Below are 24,372 nucleotides of genomic sequence, written 5' to 3'. Positions count from 1 at the left end.
ACCAGATCTGAAATTCACACCTCATTCCCAACTCTACCATAAACTAATTTATTATAGAGGATTTTGTTAGCTCAGCTAGGGATCTGTTGGGAGCTGAGACTAATTTTTGGATCTGATAAGAACCAACTCAAACTGTGCCCAAAAAATGCAACTTGCTGAATTATTTATGTAGTTGTTGACATTTCTCTCACTCCTGTTTCCTGCTTCCAGGCATAAGTGAAAGCAATGAAACACCACGAGAAAATCTGTTCACTGGATACCCCAACCCAGCCAGAGGGAGGACTGGCTGGATTTTCGCTTCTAGTTTTGGAACAAAATTGAGGATATTTATTCTCCCTCTGAAAGAGGACAAACTGATACCATGCTGATGCATGTACTATCAGAATTTACTGTAGGTAGACGGAGAGGCAAACACTGATACTAACCCATAATGTCCAAAGACCATGTGCAAATGCCATTACTGTTATATTCTACAAACATGCAGGGTCCTCAAAAAGTATCTTTCTTAAAAAGAATTTTTCTCTGGATAGTGCATGAAATCCATCCAACTCACCATTTTCCTTTCAGGCATGACAAATAGTGTGAGCAAAAGTTATTGCAATAATTCCATCATACCCCCAAACTGACGATGGAAAGCCAGGAAACCTCTTTGCTTATAGGGAAGATATAAAATGGTATGGGCCATGCCAAGACATTTGTCTTTGTGAAAGCACTCAGAGAGGCTGTAAGAATCCAAGAATAATGTCTTTATATATGAGAAAGATAGCTTTCCCCTCTGAATTACAGAGAAGCATCATCAGTGAAGGAGGAGACTGGGTCAGATTCTGCTTTCACTAAGATGGGTGAAAATTGGTCGCTGGAGCCAGTCCTGTGATTTTACACTGGTGGAAAACCAGCGTGAGATCAGAATCATGGCTCTTCTGTGACAACCCCTTTCGTAGTCTCTCTAAATAGTTCTGACATGCTATTTATGAAGGAAAAAAAGAGAAGATAAGAGCTACTGTACAGTGATGCAATCAGAGGTGTTACCAATCACCGAAGAGACCCCTAGTTGTTAATGACTATGCGGGTATGAACTGTACAGTTTAGAACATGGAGCTGGTGTGGTTTTTCTTTTTTCAGTGTCGTTACAGAGCATGTGGGATACAGGCTGGCACAGAATAGTTGCTATACTCAAGCACCCTGGTTTCTAGGAAGTTCTATCTTTGCTGTTTGTGTCTTGGAGGAGAGGGTCTTTACAAAAGCAGTGGGCTGGGCCCTTTTTATTCAATGTAAAGGCAAAGGAATCTGGAAAGGGGATAATATCCAGTTTGCTGATTTTTTTTATGTTATGATCCTGGGGAAAAATTAAAAGTTACTTTTAACTTATGACCCTTTCACTGGCCTCCTTGCTGTCTTGGGAAAGGAAACAAATACTACCCAGTATCCAAGTGAGAATTTGATTCCATAAAATCTAAGGCATCTTCCTGCTTTTGTTTCGTGCATTTAGAAGCATATCTCTAGTTAGTCACACTTGCTGGATTACCTTGGGCCTTATACTCGTGCTTTTATTAACAAGATTGTTTGCCATACAAGAAGCTTTGTTTAAATGTGAATCATGCATGACTGGAATGGCTGCACATAAAATGAAAGATGCCAACCATCAATTACCTCTGTCCTCATGGGAACCTCCAGCCTCTAGCCCTTACTTTAAAAAGGGAAAAGAAAACCTTGCAATGGTAATTAAATATATGGCTCTAAACCACTTGAATGATATTGTCAGTATGGGAGATATACAACATCCTTTGAACATTTCCACTTAATATAAGGATTGGCACCAGTGAGATGTTCTCACTCAATAAAGAGATCTTGGCATCATTGTGGATAGTTCTCTGCAAACATCTGTTCAGTGTGTATCAGACATGCAAGCTAACAATATTAGGAACCATTAGGTAAGGGATAAATAATAAAACAGTAAATATAATGCTATTTTACAAGTCCATGGTACACCCACAGCTTTAATACTGTGTGTAGTTCTGGTCATCCTCCCCTCCCCTCAAAAAAGATACAATCGAATTGGAAAAGATGCAGAGAGAGGCAACAAACATGATTAGGGGTATGGAACAGCTTCCATGGGAGGAAAGATTGGAAGACTGGGACTGTTCAGTTTGGTAAGAGATGGCTGAGAGGGGAATATGATAGAGGGCTATAAAATTCTGGCTAGTGTGGAGAAAGTGAATAGGGCAGTGTTATTTATCCCTTCACGTAACACAAGAACCAAGGTCAGTCAATGAAATGAACAAGCAGCAGGTTTGAAACAAACAAGAGGAAGTACTTCACACAACCCGTGGAACTCGTTACCAGGAGATGTTGTGAAGGACAAAAGTAGAACTGGATTCAAAAAAGGATTAGCCACTGATGATTCTATCCTCCATGAACTTACCTATTAGCCAACATGATCAGGAATGCAATCCCATGCTCTTGGTGTCCCTGTCCCTAAGCCTCCAACTGCCAGAAGTTGGGACTGGACAACAGGGGATGAAGCATTCAAAATTGCCCTGTTCTGTTCATTCCCTCTGAAGCATCTGGCACTGGCCACTGACAGAGACAGGATATTGGGCTAGCTGGCCAATTGCTCTGACCCATGATGGCTGTTCTTATGCTCAAAACTCCAAAGTAGGTGAAATTAGACCCCTGATAAGTTCTCTACACTTAGTGTCTTTCCCTTTAAGATGTCACTGTCGGGCACCTGTAATTTGTCATTTAGGTGCAAGGCTGAATTACACTGTTTCCTATTAAGATAAGTCTAAATGGATCTTTAATGATAGCACACTGCTTTTCTACAGATTTAGAAGCTGGCCATCTCCATGTAAAACCTCTGTCAGCTCCCAGATCTGTCTATTTCAGGCTCGGTGGTGGAGATGTTTAAAAAGGTCTTTGCAGAGGTGAGGAACTACTTTAATTACTAAAGACAACAGTGTATTTAGGCATCAGAAAATGAGCTAATTGTTGCATATGTTTGGGGCTGATAATCAACACAATACAAAGTGATAGGATACATTCTAAGCCACATGATGCTGCATTTCACAAGATGAGAGAATGCAATGTTATATCCCTCAGATGATTCCAACCATGTGGGATAGAATGAGAGCATATGCAAAATCCCAAAGCAGTTAATCCCAAAGCAGTTGTCTGTTACATACGTTACAAAACTCAAACACTTGAAAGCAAAAATATGAAGACTGAAAGACATCTTAATTCACACACAGATTACTCTGATCAGGTATAATGAAATGCATATTTCGTCACAACAGAACAGTCTTAATCCTGTCCCATGACATTTTTTTATGTATTAACTTTATCTCAATTTTGTTATATTAAAGTTCTCTTTTAAGGGACTCTTCTAAATTGCAGACATATGACAGTGATAGGCAACTACATAAAATCATAGCCAGGAAATATCAATTAATATCAGCTAATAGCAGAATATTTGGTCAAATGCTGGTCTTTAAGAATAACCTTGTATCTGTAGTTCAATAGTGCAGGCGTATAACATTGATTTATGATAAGATTGTGTCTGTGAACTTTCATTCGATGCTATTCAATATGCCATTAACCTGCACCTACGTATCTCTGTTTTATTTTCAGAAGCATTGTGTGTTGTGTTTGTATGTTGGACCAATTCTCCAATCTGGTACTGTACAAAGCAGCACTCATAAGTCTGCGCATGGGGCCTCTCGTACACAAATACCCTTCACCAGTGGAAAGCTGATGAAGATGCTCGGCGGCATTCTGTGCCAGCTGCCCGGCGACCCTGATGTGTGCCTGATTAGTGGAGCAGGACTTTACTATGGCAGATCCTCCACTGCGGGAAATTAGAAGAGCAGGGGGAATAATCTATCTGCTGCTGAGTCTGGGCAACCAAGGATGAGGGAGCTGCATGCAATTGCCATTCTCCACATCTGAACACAGGTCAAACAGAATTGAGCATCCTGGCTATTCAGTTTACTAGTGAGAATATTTTAATGTTGGGTCAGATTTAAAATTGTTGAGTTGTGAAGAAATATCAGTGTCTTTCTCCTTGGGAAGAACATATTTTACTGTGTGCTACTTTTTCTACATATGTATTTGGACATAGGTGGTGCATTTATAGCCTTATTACCATGGCTCACCTCACCGTAATTCTGGCTTACCAGAGTAGAGTCACTGATCAACAGAACTATGAGATTGAAGGAGCCAGGCTAGGATAAGAGACCAAAAATGTAAGACGAGGATGGAAGCCTGGGTCTCCCTAACAGTGTAGTCTCTCAGGGAATGTTTTAATTTAAACAGGATAAAGAAAACAGACTGTCTATTCTTATGTCCTCTCCTGGCCTAGTGATACAGTGATAGAGAAAACCCATTGGAAATGGCTGATGTTCACTTTCAGTCTTTGAATAAAGAGGAGCTTTCTGAAAGTTAAGGACTTGTTTACACATTAAGGAGGAGTGGAATTAGAATGGATGCTTAAACAGTCAGTGCCTGAAATCATTAGCAGAAAACCACTGCAAACAGAACATCCTTTATGGTTATTAAAACATTGAGTTTACATGTGGCTTAAGAGGAACAGCCTTGGCTTTGGCACATCAGAAGTTTGCAAGACAGCAACTCTGCAAAGGTGTCAGCAAATAGGTGATCGCACTGCCTCCAAAAGCTGAGATTTACCATGATGAGAAACTCTGGGTGCCCAAATTAGAGGGTCCTAATTTTCAGAAAGTGCTCAGAACCCAGTGTGAACACCAAGCCCTGTTACAGGATCTCAAATTGGGCACTTAGGGTATGGCTACACTTGAAATTTCGGAGCGCTGCCGTGCTTTGAAGTGTGAGTGTGGTCGGAGCGCCAGCGCTCGGAGAGCTCTCCCAGCGCTGCATGTAAACCACATCCCTTACGGGTGTAGCTTGCAGTGCTGGGAGCCGCGCTCCCAGTGCTGCTGCCCTGATTACACTGAGGCTTTACAGCGCTGTATCTTGCAGCGCTCGGGGGATGTTTTTTCACACCCCTGAGAGCGAAAGTTGCAGCTCTGTAAAGTGCCAGTGTAGCCAAGCCCTTAATCACTTCTGAAAATCTTAGCATCAGGCTTTGCTGTGTCAAAGAACAGCCATGCAGTCAGTTATGCCGAGAATGCCTGGCATTTTTCTCATTGCACCAATGTAACACTAGTGAGACAAACAAACATATCTAGTATGTTATGTTCTGCTATTATGGAGGCAAAAAATTGTCCTCCCACCTTCACCACAAGTAGCCTAAAAGCTGGGATAAAGGATGTGGCTCCATCCAATCAGCAAGCCCATTGTAGCCTGTGGAGAGACCCAGTCATGCAACCTGATACAGATTTGGGCTCTGATAGGTCAGGAAGTGTGACGTGTGCTTGGGAGAGCAGGACATGAATGCACCAGCTGGCACTGTTAGGGATGCACTCTGCAAACTGGCAAAGAGGTTGCTTTGTATACCATTACCCAGAATGCTCTTCTCCCTGGCCATTATGCACAGGACTGCCAACCTCACCCTCCCCTCCCAAACCTGACAGTTAGTAATTTCAAATACCCTGAGTGCTACTGAGCCTGATTCTACAACCCATCTGCATGAGATGTGTTTATTTACATCAGTATTCCTAATGAATGCAGGGCATGCATCTGCATTGAAAATTGCAAGAGATTCTTCCATCATTGTTAGCTCATTGGGGGTGATCCATCAGTGGTCGCAAAGGCAGCTAATGTAGAAGGGATGCCAACATTTTTATCACCTTATCCTCTAGACGTGCTCAGAGCAGGGTCAGAAGACACTGTGGTTAAAATGGTAGCATCCACACATGCATTGTTTACAGAAGCCAGTGTTATTGTCACTGGTGGAGCTGAACTTGTTGTAGATCAATGTTAGGACAATTCTCATGGTGGACAAGTCTGATGGGTCTACCCATGTAAGTAAGTACTACTCATTTGAGCGAGGGTTGCAAAATTTGGCCTTTAGAGATGGTGTGAAAGTCAGTTTGTCTTCAGTGCACAACCATAGATTGTAATGAGAGCAGCCATCTTACACTTCAACTGTTAAAAATATTAATTATGTTCATACATATGAAGGTTGTCCTTCTGCATGTCCTGCAGGGTAGTGTGTGCCTTCTGCTTCCTGAGCAAAGCTACTCCACTCAGCCAGGGCCGGTGCTACCATTTAGGCAGCCTAGGGTGCCAGAATAATTGGTGGGCGGCATTTTGCCGGAGGGGGTGGCAGGCAGCTCTGGTGGAGCTGCCGCAGTGGTGCCTGCGGAGGGTCTGCTGGTCCGCAGCTCCGGTGGAGCTGCCACAGTTGTGCCTGCGGACGGTCGGCTCCTCGCGCGACTCCGGTAGACCTCCCGCAGGCATGACTGCGGCAGCTCCACCAGAGCCACGGAGCACTGGACCCTCCGCAGACACCACTGTGGCAGCTCCACCGGAGCTGCGGGACCAGAGCGCGGGGTGGCGAAATTGCCGTGTGCCTACGGCGCGAGAAACCCTAGCGCCGGTCCTGCACTCAGCTATCAACAATGGGATGCCTCTGTTTCTTGCTATTCTAAATAACCAAACAAGCAGAAAATAGAAGAGACTAATATTAAAAAGGCACTTAGAGTTTTAATCAAGCTTTAGGGGAAAAAAAGAGACATCTAACATGCCACTTTACACAGTTGATAAAATGTTTGACATTTACTGGTGTCTGTAATGAATCTTGTCTAAATTTTCCCTTTTAAAATGCCACTCCAGACACTCTGTCTGTGGGGTTTAGAAAGCACTTGTCCTACAGAGTGTTATCATGACTAAAAATATTAAACTATAGTTCCATTCAATCATACCAGCCATATGATTTGGCTGAAATACAAATCCCCACTTCTAATGCAAGGAGAGAGCTCTCAATCTAGTACATGCAGGGAAATGGAAGAGACAGATTATTTTTCGGAAACTGTAACGCTTGTAGTAATGTTTTTACTTGTGCACTGCCACATAATGGACAGATGCTGAAGGTGCACAGGAGGCAATTGAATAAATATGTCTGGCTAACAGGAAGTGGCTTTGTTTGTCCCATAAGTAGTAAAATATTGATGTTAAGATGTAATGCTGGAGCATAATGCCATTTGTTATTTCTTTGTCTTTGTTCAGATGGATCTGTCCCCCACCTCCAGCTCTCTCAGTACCTCACTAAGTATTGCTTACTAGCTCTTTCTTTCTTTCTTTCTTTCTTTCTTTCTTTCTTTCTTTCTTTCTTTCTTTCTTTCTAGCAAATGGCATAAATCAGTCAGTGGACAGCAGAGTGAAACACAACTGAATGCCGGGCTTAATAAATCCACAGACATTTAGAGATTGGGGAGAAAAACCTAATCTATCATCCACTACTGACACAAGATTGTTACCTGTAGTCCATTTTGGAGTGCATGGACCCAGGCTACTTTTAAATGTGTCAGGATACACTGCTCCAACCTCTCCATGTCTAGAATTCACTTTTTAACAGTCCTTTTCTAGCAACTAAACTCAATGCCCCTTAGTGCTGTTTAATGACCAGAATTCAGTTATTTGTCCAAGGATCCTTCTGAACAGCTCTTCTCCCACTTTTCTCTTTATAACTCTCAAATGCTTGCACACAGGGTGTCCAAAAGTTATTTTAAGTTTTCTTCCTCAAGGGTGATGCTGGAAAAAGAAATTTATAGCATTCTCCCAAGCTCCACCCACTTATGAATGGAAATGAGATGCCAATCACAGCAAACTATGCAGATATTCCTTCGGTGGGACTTTCCTCTTCCGTTTCACATGCTTTGACCAGTAATGAAATTAGTTAGCAGTATTGACATTTAAATTTTTATTCACCTTCAAACTAGACCCTCCATTGAGACATACAGTAAGAGCTCCCCCATCTCTCAGAGCTATTGTTTTGCTCTCTCAGGCATCGTTGCACTGATTTACATTTTGTTCACATTTGAAAGTTACCTTTGAAACTATGGGGCCTAGAGACTTAATTCTTCTTTTCCTCTCAGGTTAGATTCTGGAGCAGAGAATGACAGCGCACAGAGGTTGACTCACTCAGTGGCTATGAACAGGCCAAATCCTGATAACCCAGAATATTTGACCTTCCATAAGGAAAAGATAGATATTTTGGAAAGAATAATAAACTAGTTGGGGAGCATTTTTGCTTGATCTGAGGTCTAGTTATAACCATGTGCCAGGCATTTGAGGTTACGAAAAATAAACTTCTTACATTCCTCACCTGTAATAAAGATTGCTTAACTGCTCAGAGCTATAGATTTATCTTTATACCGTATGAAGATAGGCAGATAGGTTAGATAGATAATACATGGTATGTATGTAAAATCTCCAAGGGAAAACAGATGGTGCAGAATGAAACCAGATCCAGAGCACATCCTCCTCTGCAGCTGCTACCCACAACACAGGCCTTTCAAAGGCACTTAAGTCAAATCTGTTTGATTGCTCTCACTTCAACCTCCTCTTCTTATTCCAATGAAATAAGTATGGAGAAGCCTCTTTTGTGTAATGAGAACGCTACTGGGTTATCAAAAAGCAAAATCAGCTTCCCACTTGCCAGACCATTGGGGTAGAAAAAATAAGAAACGCTTTGGTTTTCTGATCCCAGATGAATCTCAAACACAGTGCAGAAGGAACTAATCCAGCTCCCATTGAAGTCAATGAGAGGTCCCTCAAAGACTTAGAAGAAAGTTGCATCAGGAACAGGGGCAGCTCTAGCAATTTTGCCGCCCCAAGCACTGCAGGCAGGCTGCCTTCGGCGGCTTGCCTGTGGAGGGATGGTTAGCTGGTCCCGTGGCTTCGCGGACCTCCCACAGGCTTGCCTGAGGAAGGTCCTCCGAAGACGTGGGACCAGCAGACTCTCCGCAGGCAAGCCGCTGAAGGCAGCCTGCCTGCCGCCCTCGCAGTGACTGGCAGGGCGCCCCCCGCGGCTTGCCGCCCCAAGCACACACTTGGCGTGCTGGGGCCTGGAGCTGCCCCTGGTCAGGACCATAGCTGGCAACAAGCTAGAGAACCTGTAGCTGTTTGTTAAATTTGGTTTTGTACTTGAGTCTTCAATGGGAGTGTGATCAGGGCTTGTATGTATGCTACAAGATACATAAAGGAGGGAGGGAAGGAGAAACAGAGGGAGAAAAAGACTGGGAAAAAATTCATCTCACTTTCTCATTTTTTTTCTCATCTGCTTCTCTGTGGGAGATCTTGTCCACCATCCTGATCTTGCCATAGTGCTGAATGCTAACAGGACAAGCCTGAATCCAAACCTAGCAATTCCAGCTCAGATTCCCAATACCAAAGCCCCATTCTGTGGGATTGTCCAGGGGACCCAGTGTCCTGCTCAATCCAGCATGCTGCAGACATCTCAACCCTGTTCTCTAGTTGAAAGTTTGAAACAAATAACCTTGACTCTTCAGCTCTGCTTGCACAGAATGTGGAGCACGACAACAGCAGATACTTTATATTTTATCAGTAAATGGCAGTTGTCTTGTTTAAATACAGCTCCATGGCTACTAAATTACAGCTTATCTAAGGAACATTTATGTTCCTCTCCTGGAAGGACACTGCAGAAAGAAACATATAAGCGGCTACTTCCTTGGCACTGCCACTCTGTCATGTGCGTCTCCTCATTTGGAAGATTTAATTTTGGGGAGGATGGGGAAGACAAATCAGTTATTCTTTGGAAGTTAGAGCATTTCTCATGGGCATGGTGTAAAAAATGAGGTTTTAATAGCTTTGAAATTGATGTTCCCTGTGTCAATAGGACAAGACACTCCAAGTCAAATGACAGATCTTTAGGAGAAAAATCTAATATTTTGTTAGTCAGAGGACAGAAAACAGTGTCTTAAGACACTTCTATGGTTTGAAGTTTTCTGAAATGTTTGGTAGTTACCAGAGTCTCCATCTTTCTCTTATTTCTTTTAGGTATTAGCTGTGGGAACAGTACACTTAACCTTTCCTTCCAGGACATGGCTTGGAGTTCCTCAACTTTATTAATATATTATATAGGGAAAATACTTGACACTTCTAAGTCACCTTATATCAGATGCTCTCAAACATCCATCAGTTAATTAACCTAATAGAGTTCCTGCCTTGTGGAAAATATAATTTTTCCATCTGAGAGATGGGTAGACTGATACACAGGGAGATGTTGTGACTTGTCCTACACCACACACTGGCTAGAATAGAATCCCATGTCTCTGCTCTAACCACTGAACATTGCCACCTTGTCAGCACTGTCATAATATTCAGGTTCCACAATTTGTTTCAGGGATAAGTATAAGGTTATTCCTGGCATTGTTAGAAAAATCCATGAGAACAGTGAAAGCAAATGAAGAAGGTAGAATAAACATCGCTTATTTAGTTCAGAGGTTCTAAGAGTCTTGCTAACATTTATTCTATTAGCAGCCTTTGAAAAACAAAGTTGTTAAAATTAAAACACACCATCAACATTAAGAAAAATAGAGTGAATTATTTGAAGGGGGAACTGAAATGTGACACAAACTGATACGCGTTCAATCCAAAGTAAACAAATTGCAGAGATGGCTCTCATTGCAGGAGAGCCTGAGTCTGATCCCCCTTTTACTAATTAACAACACAGCAAAACCCAATTAAAACAAAACCAAGAGAGCTCTTGTTGCTTTCTGTTTATCCATAGACCAAGGATAATGCAGGGAAATGAACTGGAAATGCTCTGCACAGCACCTCAGCAATTCATTTGCAGAATCAACGTGCTGTTTGTATCCTCAGAGAACCTGATCAGCCCCCTATGGGCATTTGGAAGTCTGGCTGGCTTCCTTCTGATTTACCCATGAGAGTTGGCTCCTCCAAACAAACAAGGTGCACTAGCCTTCAGCAGGGGCTGGGAATCAAAGCAAAGGAATCTTCTGGGGCTGTGGTATGAACAGGCCAGAAGGCCACAGCCAATTAACGTAGGCTAGCAACCAGTACCCTGAGATCCCCCAGCTATCAGCCCTCGCGGCACGTGGAACTGAAACAGAAGCCAAAGCAGAGGCCTTTGGTGACCAGTTTATAAAGAGACCACACTGCCATAGCTGATTAACAGACTGGCAAGTTATTATCTCACTTATTTGTTTATCTCAGCATCTGCATATCTTGATTACCACTTTGTTTAAGACCAGGGATAATGAATTAGGCTGCTCTGAACTCCTAGTACATTGCTCTAATTACAGAATTTTTACACTCTTAAGCCGGCAGGCAGGCAGGGGGATTGGGGACACAGCAGGGGAGGGGAACATACTTTCTTCCGATGCTCTGTAGTTCATATGTGCCCATGTTCTGCAGATAAGGGGTGCTCGTGAGCTGTGATTTTCAAAGGCTGTCCCAGCTGGTGATGGCACCCAGGCTCTGCCTGCCTGAAGACAAGTGTCCTTCCCCTGTTCTATGCCCAAAGAAGGAAGCCAGGCAGAGATTGTGCCATGGTCACTGGACATCAAGAAGAACCCACACCACCCCCAGGAAAAACAGGACATCAGACACCCCAACCCGTCACATCACTCCTGTCGTGCCTGCTTTGACCAGCTGCAGGAGCCAGAGAAGGGGCTATGGCAGTGCACTTTATCCCCCAAATTACCCATTTTCAATCCAAATACTCAGGAACCACCTTGCGCTGGCATCATTTCAGAGCAGGGAGCGTGCTTTCTGGGAGTCTTGCCTGCCCCAACCCACCATGGAGAGGCTGCAAAGCATCCAGCCTAGCAGGAATAGCCTGCTCACGTGATCAGGTGCATATGGTGATGTGCCATCAGAATGATGGAGACACCTGAACCTAACACTTGGAAAGATGCAACAGCCATTCTAGTGCATGTGAGAGCATTATCGTGTCAGTATTATGTCCTGCTGTCAGGGTTAATGACAGGGGTTGGGAGCCAGGTTTTCAGATGCTAATTTCCATCTTCTTAGGGAAGAAGAGGCAAAATAAGTCACCAGTGTAAATATCCCCATGTGAAGATGCATGATGTGCACAGCAGGCTGCTAGTACAGGTGAGTCTGGGTAGGGTCTGCAAAATCTAGCCACAACCACCATAAGGTGCAGCCCCAGGTGTGTGTGTGTGTCTCTCTCACTCACACACACGTCCATTGAGTTCATGTACAATGGGTGCTTTTTATTTCTGCATGCAGCATTGCCCCCCTTGGGGTACATGCACATCCCAGTCCTTATGCCTGGCATGGATGGGACTGGGAAGATGCATAGTCTCCCTCGTGAGTAGAGATTCCATGCAGTGAGTTGCCCTCCTTATCCTGGCATCACAGAAGACATGGAAGCAGCAATAGAACTGATGCCAGTGGCGTCTCTTTGGCTCCCTGGAAAGGACCTATTGGTGAGTATGCCCAGGCTGTTGGTGACCCAGGCTGCGACAGAGAGGCGTGACTGTTATTGGTCACATGTCCAGCTCATCACAAGGCATCGTGGCCCATATCCATGACTAGTTACACTCATATCCCCTAGCTGAGAAGTTGTGTCAGTTTAAAAATCCCCTCTCCACTCAAAACACCCCAAACCCATTGTGGGCATGGAGACAAAAGGTGACATTTTAGCTAAATAACAGCTAGGCTGGTGGCAAATTATGATCCCCACCTCCGACTGGCTATGAACCATGCACACAGATAGCGTACCTTAGCACAGAGTGTTGCCTCCCCCAACTTGGTTGTTTCAGCCCCTTTGGTACGTCTTACCTTTTAGACTTGTAGCTGGGTGGCTACCCTGCTCCTAAAATAGAAGGGGTTAAAAGCAGCCCTGGAAAGGGCTGGGGCTGGGGACACTCCAATCAGACCTCAGCTGGCCTGTATAAAAAGGCTTTGAGCCAGAGGCCCAAGAAGTCTCTCTCCAGGCTGGGTGAGAGCAGGGCCTGGAAAAAGGGTACTGGGAGTGAAGCTAGAGGAGCAGGGGAGCTCCAGGCTGGCAACTCCTCAGGCTACAGGGCCTGGTCGAAGGTCCACAGAGGTACTGGGAGGCAGAGGAGGCAGCAGGTCTGAACCCCCTTGCCTGTGATGAGTGGCTAGCACTGCAGTCTGCCCTAGTGATGGGGCTTAGTGATGACTGGCAGTAGCCCAGACTGAGGCAAGGTGGGAATTAGAGGGTTGGGGGTTCCCCAGAGAGGAGAGACCCAGAGACAGAATGTGGGGGTATTGCCAGAGGGCATCACCCCAGATAAAAAGGCATCAGGGTCCAGAAGGGACATGGGGCCAGCTACAAGCGGGACACTGGCCTGCAGAAGGCGCTCCGGAGTGCTGGGAAAAGAGCTAATTCCCTGAGAGACCAGCAGGAGGCGCTGCAGGGGTGAGTCCCACATCCTTACAAGACTCTAATCTCTTTGGGGCAGGGAATGTCATTTATAATATATTAATACAGTGTCTAGCACAAGGGGGCCTTGAGATGCTATTGCAGTACACGTTTGTTAATTAATAATGATGATCATCTTAGCCAAAGAAAGATGGCTTAAATCCAATCCTAACACTAAAAAGCAAAGCAGCATCCCACACTTAGAATCATAGAATATCAGGGTTGGAAGGAACCTCAGGAGGTCATCTAGACCAACCCCCTGCTCAAAGCAGGACCAATCCCCCAGCTAAATTATCTCAGCCAGGGCTTTTTCAAGCCTGACCTTCAAAACCTCTAAGGAAGGAGATTCCTCCACCTCCCTAGGTAACCCAGTCCAGTGCTTCACCACCCTCCTAGTGAAAACGTTTTTCCTAATATCCAACCTAAACCTCCCCCATTGCTCCTTGATCTGTCAACAGAACAGACTTCAACAGAACCTCCAGGTTGGTCTTGTTTGCTGGGGGAGTTTTTTCTCCAACATTTTGGATGTCTATATTTTCCAGAGGGCATGGTGATAGTCTTTCCCAACCACAGCCTCTTTCTTTTGTGAATATTTGTTTCACCTGCATCTGCCTCCATGGAGTATCAGCATACGTGCCCCACATAGCACTCTAGCTCTTGAAGTCCCTCTCCAATAAGTGGTGTCAACATATGCCCTGAAAGCTGATACAGACAAACTGAGAAATAGTTTGGAGAGAGAAAGGGGAGGGCAAAAAAAACCCCGGACTCAACTGGAAGAGATGTTGCTTTACATCAAATAAGCAAAAGACAATATTACAGAGATCTTCTCCCTGACATGCACTAGAATTATTTATGACTTGTTACTAACTGAGATGAACGTGCGATAATCATTCCTAACTTCATATTCAGAGATCATTACCATCCCTGGCGCGTGGGGCATGAAAAGTGAGTCTTTGAGACCCTGCAAGCTAGTTTAACTATTCATAGGAATTGAGAGAAATTCCTATGGCTGGAGCAGCCTCAGATGGGGAATGATGATGACAGAGGGACCAGCTGACTCCTGTATCAGGGATGCTTAGCCAGTATTAACATGGGATGAACACCTGGAGTAGAGGGATCCATGAGTATGCAGTGCCACCATAATGACTTCTCTGTTGCACCTGCTTCCAGGCTGTCAGAACAGGGGTCCTGGTTGGGGCATCCCTATACCCTAACATCCCTACACCACAGCTGCAGTAACGGCCTTTGGCAGCCAACATAAGTTGGAATTGGAAGCCAGCTCAGCACAGAGTTTTCCCAAAATTGCAGTGGCACAAAGGAGGGAGAGAGTGCATCCATCTTGAGCTTCATCATGCACTCCCTGGCTGGAGCCAGTGGACCGTATAATTTAATGAATATATAGTCCTTATGAGAATTTACACTTCAACCGTTTTCCCAAGCCGTTCATTACTGTGTGAGTATGCTATCATTTCAGCTACAGGGAAGAGAAAACAAAGGAGGGATTGTATATATTCCCACCTTGATGCACATTAGTTCTCTTTGCACCATAGTGACATGATGAGAACATATCCCTAGGGAGCCTGGAGGGAATTTAAGTTTATATAGTGAGATAAACACAGCTGCAGCCCAGCTGACTGTGAAGTTCTGAGTTCCTAGCAGGCAGCAGCGCAATAAAATCGTTCATTTCTATAGCGTGCCAAGTGTGGAATGAAAACACTTATGAACTCTGCGTGTCCACAAAGAGACACAGGACAAATTCTCTTGATAGATCTATAGTCTAAATTCTGTTATTGGCCTGTTACCCCTTGAGTACAATGGGTCATGTCTCCTGCATCCTGTAACAAAACATCCATCTCTCTCTAGGCTAGATGAGTGAAGATGGTGATCTTGACCCATTAGTGACAGCATGATAAGTTTGGCTAAAAACCTAGAGCCTGAATAGTCCAAGAGAAGCTGTTGTATATGTCATCCCATGGCCTAATGGTTAGAGTGATGCATTAGCCAAGTCCATCTAGCACCTTTGTCCTGAGTGTCTTGGAAAGCATCCATGAAGAAAAGCAAATGGGGACCCTTGTTATGTAAACTTGTTGTTATGTCTCTGCTTATTGAAACAAGACAGCACTTCCCCCTACCTGTGTCAGTAGCAGTAGGAGCTACGATATACTTGTCTAAATTGAATGCTGCTGTCGTGGGGTGCTAGAGTGCCTCCTCCTGGCTGCTATGGGGATTAGGCATGTCCAGGACCAACACCCTGTTCTGCTGCTTGTTGCTGTCTCTCTCTTTCCCTCATGGGGGGTTGTGAGGATCAGCTGTTTAGCGTCTGTAAGCAACTTTGAATGTGTAAATTATAGAAACACTAAGTGTGATTGTTAGCACATACTCTTCTAAAAACCCATTCAGCCGCGGCCATGGAGGGCTGGGCAGTGTGCAAGCTGCATCTCCTACTGCATCAGGGAAAGGAGACTTTGTGCCTTTCATTGTGTCCTTTGTGCCTTTCGAAGCTTACTGAGTGGGGAGCCTATGCTGGGCCCAGCACTCACCCAGACCTCTGCTCTGCAGTGTCTGAGTGTTTAAGCAGGCCGATCCCCCGACAGTCTGCACTTTGGCAGACACAAACATAAGCACGAACAAATCTTCCTGGAGACATGGTAAAGTTCTCTTCCCTCAGGCAGCTTCTGTAAAGCTGTGGGCCCAGCTAGGCCCACTGGCGAGGGTAAAGGGTACAGTCCTATGACAAGAGAATCTGCAACAGGTCCTCCCTTCCCTCCAGCAAGAGTCGCCAGGCAGTGCTTGGCTGAGAAGTTTTTGCCTCTAGCCAACCCTTGCTCCAGGATCTCCTGGCTGGAGATCTGCTCTCCTCCTGAGCTGCTTTCCCACCTGCTGATATGGGCTTTTCCCTCTGAAGCCTCCCTCCAGTTCTGATATCACTCATAGGTGCAAGCCCCCTGAGCCCACATTAGCTTCTTAACCCTGTGTTGCCCAGTGTAGGGTCTATACAAAGCCTGTTGCCAACTCTGTCCACATAGCCATTCAAGGGACACCATCATAGGACCTAATCACATCAGCCACATCGTCAGAGTCTCGTTCACCTGCACATCTACCAACGTGATATATGCCATCATGTGCCAGCAATGCCCCTCTGCCATGTACATTGGCCAGACCAGACAGTCTCTACGCAAAAGAATAAATGGACACAAATCAGACATCAAGAATTATAACAACCAGTCGGAGAACACTTCACCCTCCCTGGTCACTTGATTACAGACCTCAAACTCACAATACTCTAACAAAAAAACTTCAAAACCAGACTCCAATGAGAAACTGCAGAATTGGAATTAATTTGCAAACTGGACACCGTTAAATTAGGCTTGAATAAAGACTGTGAGTGGCTGAGTCATTACACAAAGTAAAACTATTTCCCCATGGTAATTTCCCCCCTACTGTTGCTCACACCTTCTTGTCAACAGGGCCATCCTGATTATCACTACAAAAGGTTTTTTTCTCCTGCTGATAATAGCCCACCTTAATTGATTAGTCTCGTTACAGTTGGTCTGGCAAACCCCATTTTTTCATGTTCTCTGGGTGTATGCATATCTTCCTACTGTATTTTCCACTGCACGCATCCAATGAAGTGGGTTTTAGCCCATGAAAGCTTGTGCCCAAATAAATGCTTTCATCTCTAAGGTGCCACAAGTACTCCTGTTCTTTTTGCATATATCCAGAATGTTGTTCTCAGCCTGCAGAACAATCTCCCCAAGCAGCTAGCAGTGGTTCAGAAGCTGAGCTCCCCTTAGGCCTTCCATTCCTGACTCTGGACAGGTCTATGGGAGTCCAGAGGTTTGTTTTGCTCTGAGACAACCTTCTTGCAGGGACTCTGAGAAATGGCATTTGGCAAGACTATTTCTCATTTGACTGTAGGCTGGAGTCATACATGCAGGATTCCGATAGGAAACATCAATGATTTATACACTGAATTATGCCTTCCACACACACTTCTTTAATGTATGGAAATGTCACATTGCTTTAACTATTACATTGAACTTCTGTCCTCCAATAAATGGCTAATTTCCTTCCAAGGATAAAGTAGTACATTATTTTTGGCTGACCAAGTTAGCTTGGAGCACTCTAATTTTTTCCTATCTACTCTGAGGACACATACTTCACCATGATTGCCTCAGAGCAATGACAGAACAGGCACATTTCTAATGACTGGCATAGTCTGTGCAAAATACATTAAATATATTAAGTTTGGCACTGGCTGTGTCTCCGGAGATACTTGCAATGCTGCACATGGGAACATATTCCATACTTGCAGCTCCTTTCCTGGAGCAGTGGCTATGCTTTGCTATTTCACTCTGCTTAGAATATTCCCTGTCCCCCAAACTGAGGTGGGGTGGAGGGCACCAATATTTTCAGGCAATTCATATTCATGCCCAACTGTGCAATGCCCTGAAATCCATTGTAACCTGGAGAAGCATGTGTGGGTTGCAGATGGCAGCCAGCCTATTTGACAGCATCAGACCAGCTGAGACCCCACTGCGGATCGTATGAGATATTTACAAATGTACGGGATGGAAACAGGGCAGCCTGTGGGCAGATGCAACCCTGGAATCTAGTAGGTGAGAGGAAAGGGGGTAAGAGAGGGAACTTACCCAGCTCAACAGAAAATGTTAATATGGCCAAACACTATGGTTTACTAACGTCTCACCTGTATAATGGTCCAGATCCTGAAGTCTTGATTCAGTTTCTATTCAGGCTGAAGCCGATGTGATAGGACTTAGGAGTACAAGTCCTGCTGATACTCCTCCTACATCACTGAAGTTCTCATGACAATTCCAGCCTATTCCAACAGAAGTTGGTCCAATAAAAGATATTGCCTCACCCACCTTGTCTCTCTAAATTCCAGCCCATGGCAATTGTGCCCAAGAAAGTGGGTGAATAAGATGCTCAGAGTTTGGGCAACTAGAAATATTATTCCTGTACTGCTCTCCCTCGGCAGCGAAATCGAGAGGGCTTCTACCAGCTCACTAGCAATTATTTCACCCACCACTGACCGGCAGTCTCCTCTGGGGTGATTTATAACAGCTGCATAGGAGTTTGATTCAGAAAGCGAGGGAGAATGATATAGTCAACGGAGAGTGGAGGAAGAAATTAGCTCCACAGAATGTAATTACCCAAGTGGGAAACTGGCCAGCCCACTGGCAATAACATGCCAACTCTTGCTGAAAGCACTGTGGGTTAATTAATGGCCACAAGAGGTTTACATCCTAAACAGCATCGGCCAGATTCACCCTGGCATTCCACCCCACAAGTCTGCAGGCCCTGGATGACAGTATATCTGGCTACAGTAGGGTACAGCAATGCATGCCACTCATCCCCCCACACATACAGGGGCCCAGAGCCAGCCAGGCATCTGACAAAGTAGCTGGCCTGCTCAAGAGGTATCCAGGAGCTGCTCCAATTTGTGGTGCAATCGCTACCCAATTCAGTGAGCATCGTCTGTAGAGTGACCATATTTCCCTATGCTGAATACGGAACACCTGGTAAAATTACTTATGTTCAAGTGAATTCACTGGCAGTCAGAACCACGAAATACAAACGTTCAAATGAACATCAAGTTGACTGAGCCCCTGTTAAAGAGAAATACTGCATAGTTGGATTCTTTTTATTTACCTTCTTATCTTTAAGGCTTTAGGGTTCACACAGGGAGAAGTGAGACACACACACACTCCTGTACATGTCTCTTAACTGGGAGTGTGGGTGTGATCGACTGACCTGACCCTCACTGCCTGGCAGTCTCTGCTCTCCATGCCTGGCTGGGCCCCCGAGACCAAACTGTCACTCCTGGTACCTGGCACTGTGCCCTCCTGAGACAATACGTGGGGGGAGGCATGCAGGGTTACATGCCCCCCCGCCCCAAGATTTCTGTCAGGGTTCACATGAGAATGGCCAGCAGCAGCCTTTCAGCACTGTGCAGGAGGGATGGGAGCTGCTTCCAGTCGCAGGGAACGGGGGTGGGAGGAGGGAGGGATGACCTGGCCTGCATCTTTGCAGAGTTCACAGCCTCCACCCGTGGCTGGAAGCAGCTTGTCCCTTCCTACCTGCACAGTGTCGAAAGGCAGCTAACACCTCCAGGCTGCTGCTGGCCACCGATATAACCCAGCCGCCTCCTGTCCCCTGGCTACGGTGCAGGCAGGAAGGGGTTAAGCCCTCATGCTGCATTGTGCACCAGGGCCCAGGAACCTGACTGCAGGAGCTTCAGGGAACCAGCCAGAGAGGTGGCTCAGCAGGGGAGGGTGGCTAGGGGACAGAGCAGCCCCACCCTCCCTGGGGGCAGGACCAGTGGGGTTGAGGGTGGGTGAAGAGGGTGTTAAGCCCCTGCCCCGGGGGTTACTGTACAATCTGCAAGTTCGGGGCATGAACAGGCTGGAAGTCACTCCCCCCACACACACTTCAGAGCATAGCTGAGTGGTGGAGAGGTTGCCCCATGCCAGCACTGTGCGGGGCTTTGGCACATGCTGGGCTCAGCTCCTCCTAGCCAGCACCCTGGGCCAGAGGGTCTTGGGCTTTCCCAGGGCACTTGCCCAGCCAGAGGCAGCGTGGCAAGGAAGGCGCCTGATGGCCTGGCTGCTGGCCAGCTGAGCACTCTGGCTAGGGGCTGGTTCTCTGCATGGCACTGGAAGCAGGATGTGCCCTGTCGGGGGGGTGGGATATGGAGGGGCAGTGGGACTGAGGGGGCAAAGGGGCAAAGCAGTGAGAGGACAGAGATGGGGAGCATGTAAAGGGCTGCTGGGTGGGCAGCCAAGGTGACACATAACTGCCATCACCTGGCACCTGCCCACATTCACCACCCACCGCAGTGCTCAGGCAGTGCCAGCCGGAAACGGGACAGGGGGGTGGGGCCAAGAGCCAACAAGGAGCAGGGGCTGCCCTGAAGGACCAGCAGGGGGAGTGGCCGGCCCCACACGCTGCATCTGGAATACTGTGTGCAGTTCTGGTCTCCCATGTTTAAGAAGGATGAATTCAAACTGGAACAGGTTCAGAGAAGGGCTACTAGGATGATCCGAGGAATGGAAAACCTGTCTTACGAAAGGAGACTCAAAGAGCTTGGCTTGTTTAACCTAACCAAAAGAAGGCTGAGGGAGATATGATTGCTCTTCATAAATATATCAGAGGGATAAATATCAGGGAGGGAGAAGAATTATTTAAGCTTAGTACCAATGTGGACACAAGAACAAATGGATATAAACTGGACACTAGGAAGTTTAGACTTGAAATTAGATGAAGTTTCTAACCATCGGAGGAGTGAAGTTCTGGAACAGCCTTCCAAGGAGAGTAGTGGGGTCAAAAGACATATCTGACTTCAAGACTAAGCTTGATAAGTTTATGGAGGGGATGGTATAATGGGATAGGCTAATTCTGGCAATTAATTGATCTTTGATTATTAGCAGTAAATAAGCCCAGTGGCCTGTGATGGGATGTTAGATGGGGTGGGATCTGAGTTACTACAGAGAATTCTTTCCTGAGTGCTGGCTGGTGAGTCTTGCCCACATGCTCAGGGTTTAGCTGATCGCCATATTTGGGGTCAGGAAGGAATTTTCCTCCAGGGCAGATTGGCAGAGGCTCTGGAGGTTTTTCGCCTTCCTCTGCAGCGTGGGCACAGGTCACTTGCTGGAGGATTCTCTGCACCTTGAGATCTTTAAACCATGATTTGAGGACTTCAGTAACTCAGACATAGGTTAGGGGGTTGTTACAGGAGTGGGTGGGTGAGATTCTGTGGTCTGCATTGTGCAGGAGGTCAGACTAAATGGTCATAATGGTCCCTTCTGACCTTACAGTCTATGATTCTATCTTTGCACCACCATCAGCCTTGCAACCCTCTCCCTCATTGTTGACGACTGGACCCCTCCCCTCACTCACCACTGGTGGGCGGGCGTCTGGCAAGCAGGGATCTAGCCAGCAGCGGGAACTGCCAGTACTGATTGGTGGGGGGAGAGAGAGAAAATATGGGACAATTTGGCTATTTTTAAGAAAAAGTCAGGACACTTGCAGGAGGGCTTAAATGTGGGAGTGTCCCTTTAAAAATGAGATGTCTGCTCACCATAATCATCCGCAAGGTGAGCTCCTAAGGAGCCCTGGCTATAAAATAAATCCCTTCCCCAACAGAAGTTCCACCAGAGGAGCTGCCCCTGAGAACATGGGCAGGGGCAAGGGAATGTAGTTTTAGTAACATCCCTCTGCTGCCTAGGGTGACCAGATGTCCCGATTTTATAGGGACAGTCCTGATTTTTGGGTCTTTTTCATATAGGCTCCTACTACCCCCCACCCCATCCCGATTTTTCTCACTTGCTGTCTGGTCGCCCTACTTCTGCCTGTGTGTGTCTCTGGCTCTGGGCGTTACAGCCAGAGGCGAGCATTGTGAAGGAGATGTGCTCCCTCCTGGCTGAGTTCTAAGCAGATTGAAACAACATACACAGGAAGAGCAACGTATCTAAGCACAAGGCTAGTATGATGTCTATCACCAAACTTGAAAGTGCACAGTGGCCTGATACAACTGATACTTAGTGTCAGATTACATCATGCTAAGAATGATTCCCACCCAGCACTAATTTTCAGCCCACATGCAGATTGTGATCTCACTTTTCATTAAAAATGCAGTGAGATAACACCATGACTGGGCCATTAACATGGGTTACGACTGACATTTAGATGTGAAAATTGTACTTTGTTCTTCAAAAATGAATCTGAGGAAAAGTCCTTTATAAACAGAAATTGTTTGCCAGGGAATGCCAAGGACTTCACTGACCATGGCTTTAATAATGCTTTATCTGTAAAGTTTTGTTCAAAATTAAACTTCAGACATTGGCTAAAATTATGGGGACACTGTGAACATGGGTTTATAAACTATCACATTTTCCCTCTGAGAAAAGCCAAAGTACAGACAGGACAGGAGACAGCAGAGACTTTAAATGTAATAAATAAGTCAATGGAACTGATAAAAATAAAGAATGAAATATAATTCAGCCATCTAGTGACAGATCCCATCTTAGGTTTTATATACAATCTGGTGAAACTGTCATTGCTTCAGGAAATTAAAGGATGAGCCCATTAGTAAGGATATTTAAAGATGTTCATATTAAGATTCTGATTTTTCAGATTTATCCAGTATATGGGATCTTGTTCTGTTCTAAAATAATTTTTCATGGTCCCTAGTTAGTCACACAACAGGAGAAATTCTGTGACTCTGAAATGTACTATAGGAAACAATGAGACAGAACAACTTCAGCTGTACTATATGTCTGTGAACGGTAAAAATATTTCTATGGGTTGTTTAACTGGAGAAACGAAGCTTTCCAGGCATACAGATTTCTTCTTGCCCTCTTTTCAAGAGACTCCCAACTTTTCCTCATCCTTGTCTCAAACAAAAGCTCACAAACCTCCAGCTTCATTTGCCAGGGATGAACAGAATCCATGGATGGATACTAAAGCAGTGATCACAGCAAAAAGAGACTATTCAGTCTACCCTGCCCATTGAAAGCAAAGTTTAGAACAAGTTAAAATACCTTTTGGCATGTCCCTTCCCTTCTTTCTCTCATCCCCCTGCTCCCCACTCCCTCTACCCCAGGGTAACCATCATATACTGTGATCACCTTCCCTACACAGGAATAATCCAAGCCTGAGCAGCAACTTTGCCCAGTTTGGATTTATTAACAAATCACATGGCAGCTATTCTGGGGAGAAGAACTATGCTGAGATCTAGGGGCAAAGGGGCAGGGGATTTAGTAGGAAGGAAGGAGTTTCAAGAGGGGCCAGGAGAGGGTAGGAGGAAGAGAGGATTCAAAGGGATTAACCTCCTAAGGCAAGCAACCCTCTCCCCTGCTTCTGCAGTGGTAAGAGCAATTTTTATGGCTTCTACTACCGACATAGGCCTGCTTTTTAATTTCCCATAGCTCTTGTGCATTCTTCCTCCTCCACAGGGGAAATGGCTGGTGGATCTATCTAGCTATACATCCACTGTCACTTGAATTATTGTTTTGTCCACCTGCACTTCTTCTCATTTGCAAAAGAGGCTCATACAAGTATTTCTGCTCTCTCTCTTACAGCTAGACCTTAACTAATTCTTTTCCCCCCTCTAATTTTATCCTGCTTAAAAACAAATGAAAATTAAAAAGAAGAGGAAAAAAAGGAAATTTCAGAATTCTCCATTAATGCAAAGCCACAGTAATGAACATAAATGCACAAAAGTCAGGAAAGGTGTTTTCATTGGACCAACTTCTGTCGGTGAGCGAGACAAGCTTTCAAGCTTACAGAACTCCATGTCTCTCTCACCAACAGAAGTTGGTTCAATAAAAGATATTACCTCATCCACCTTGTCTCTCCAATATCTTGGGACTCACACAGCTACAACATTGCATACAACATTTAGGTTGTCATGGTAACATAAATAATAGTCCCAAAGCTAAGGAGTATGTGCAAGGGGGGTGAGTTGATGTTACCATGAGAACTTTAATTTTTGTATCACATGATTCTTCAATTCCTCACCTGAATGTTGTGTTAACACAGGTTCTTTGATACCCGCATGTATGCCTTGGATATTTATTCAACTTTCTAAGGCATTAGAAATAATCACTCTGGTTTCTGTTAGTTTCAGCTATGAAAACAAACATCACTGCTGGCAACACAGAACCAGAGGAAATATACAAAAAGCTAATAAACACAAAGTCCTGAAGTGCCAACCTGTTGAGAATGGAAAGGAGAAATGCAGGCAAAAAAGAGATTGGAATTGGGAGTAGGAGGGAAGACGGGGAGGGGGGCGAACAATGGCACTAAAAAAGGGTAAGATCTCCAGTCCTGGCATGTTGAAAAACTGATGGATAATTGTAATTAGCTTTCAGAATTTTTAATTATAGGAGGGGTATAAATAATCACAAAGCACAGCTTCACTAATGAGAGTCCTTGTGCTAAGAAACACAGGGATGCATTTGTTAGGGAGACTTTGAAATCTCTGCCGTTAATTAGGTGTCTCATAGCCAGCAGGGTTTCAAGAGAAGGAGAAA

This window comes from Gopherus evgoodei, chromosome 18 (genome assembly GCF_007399415.2).
Source record: "Gopherus evgoodei ecotype Sinaloan lineage chromosome 18, rGopEvg1_v1.p, whole genome shotgun sequence".
NCBI lineage: Eukaryota > Metazoa > Chordata > Testudines > Testudinidae > Gopherus > Gopherus evgoodei.
Note: the sequence above shows the minus strand (reverse complement) of the source record.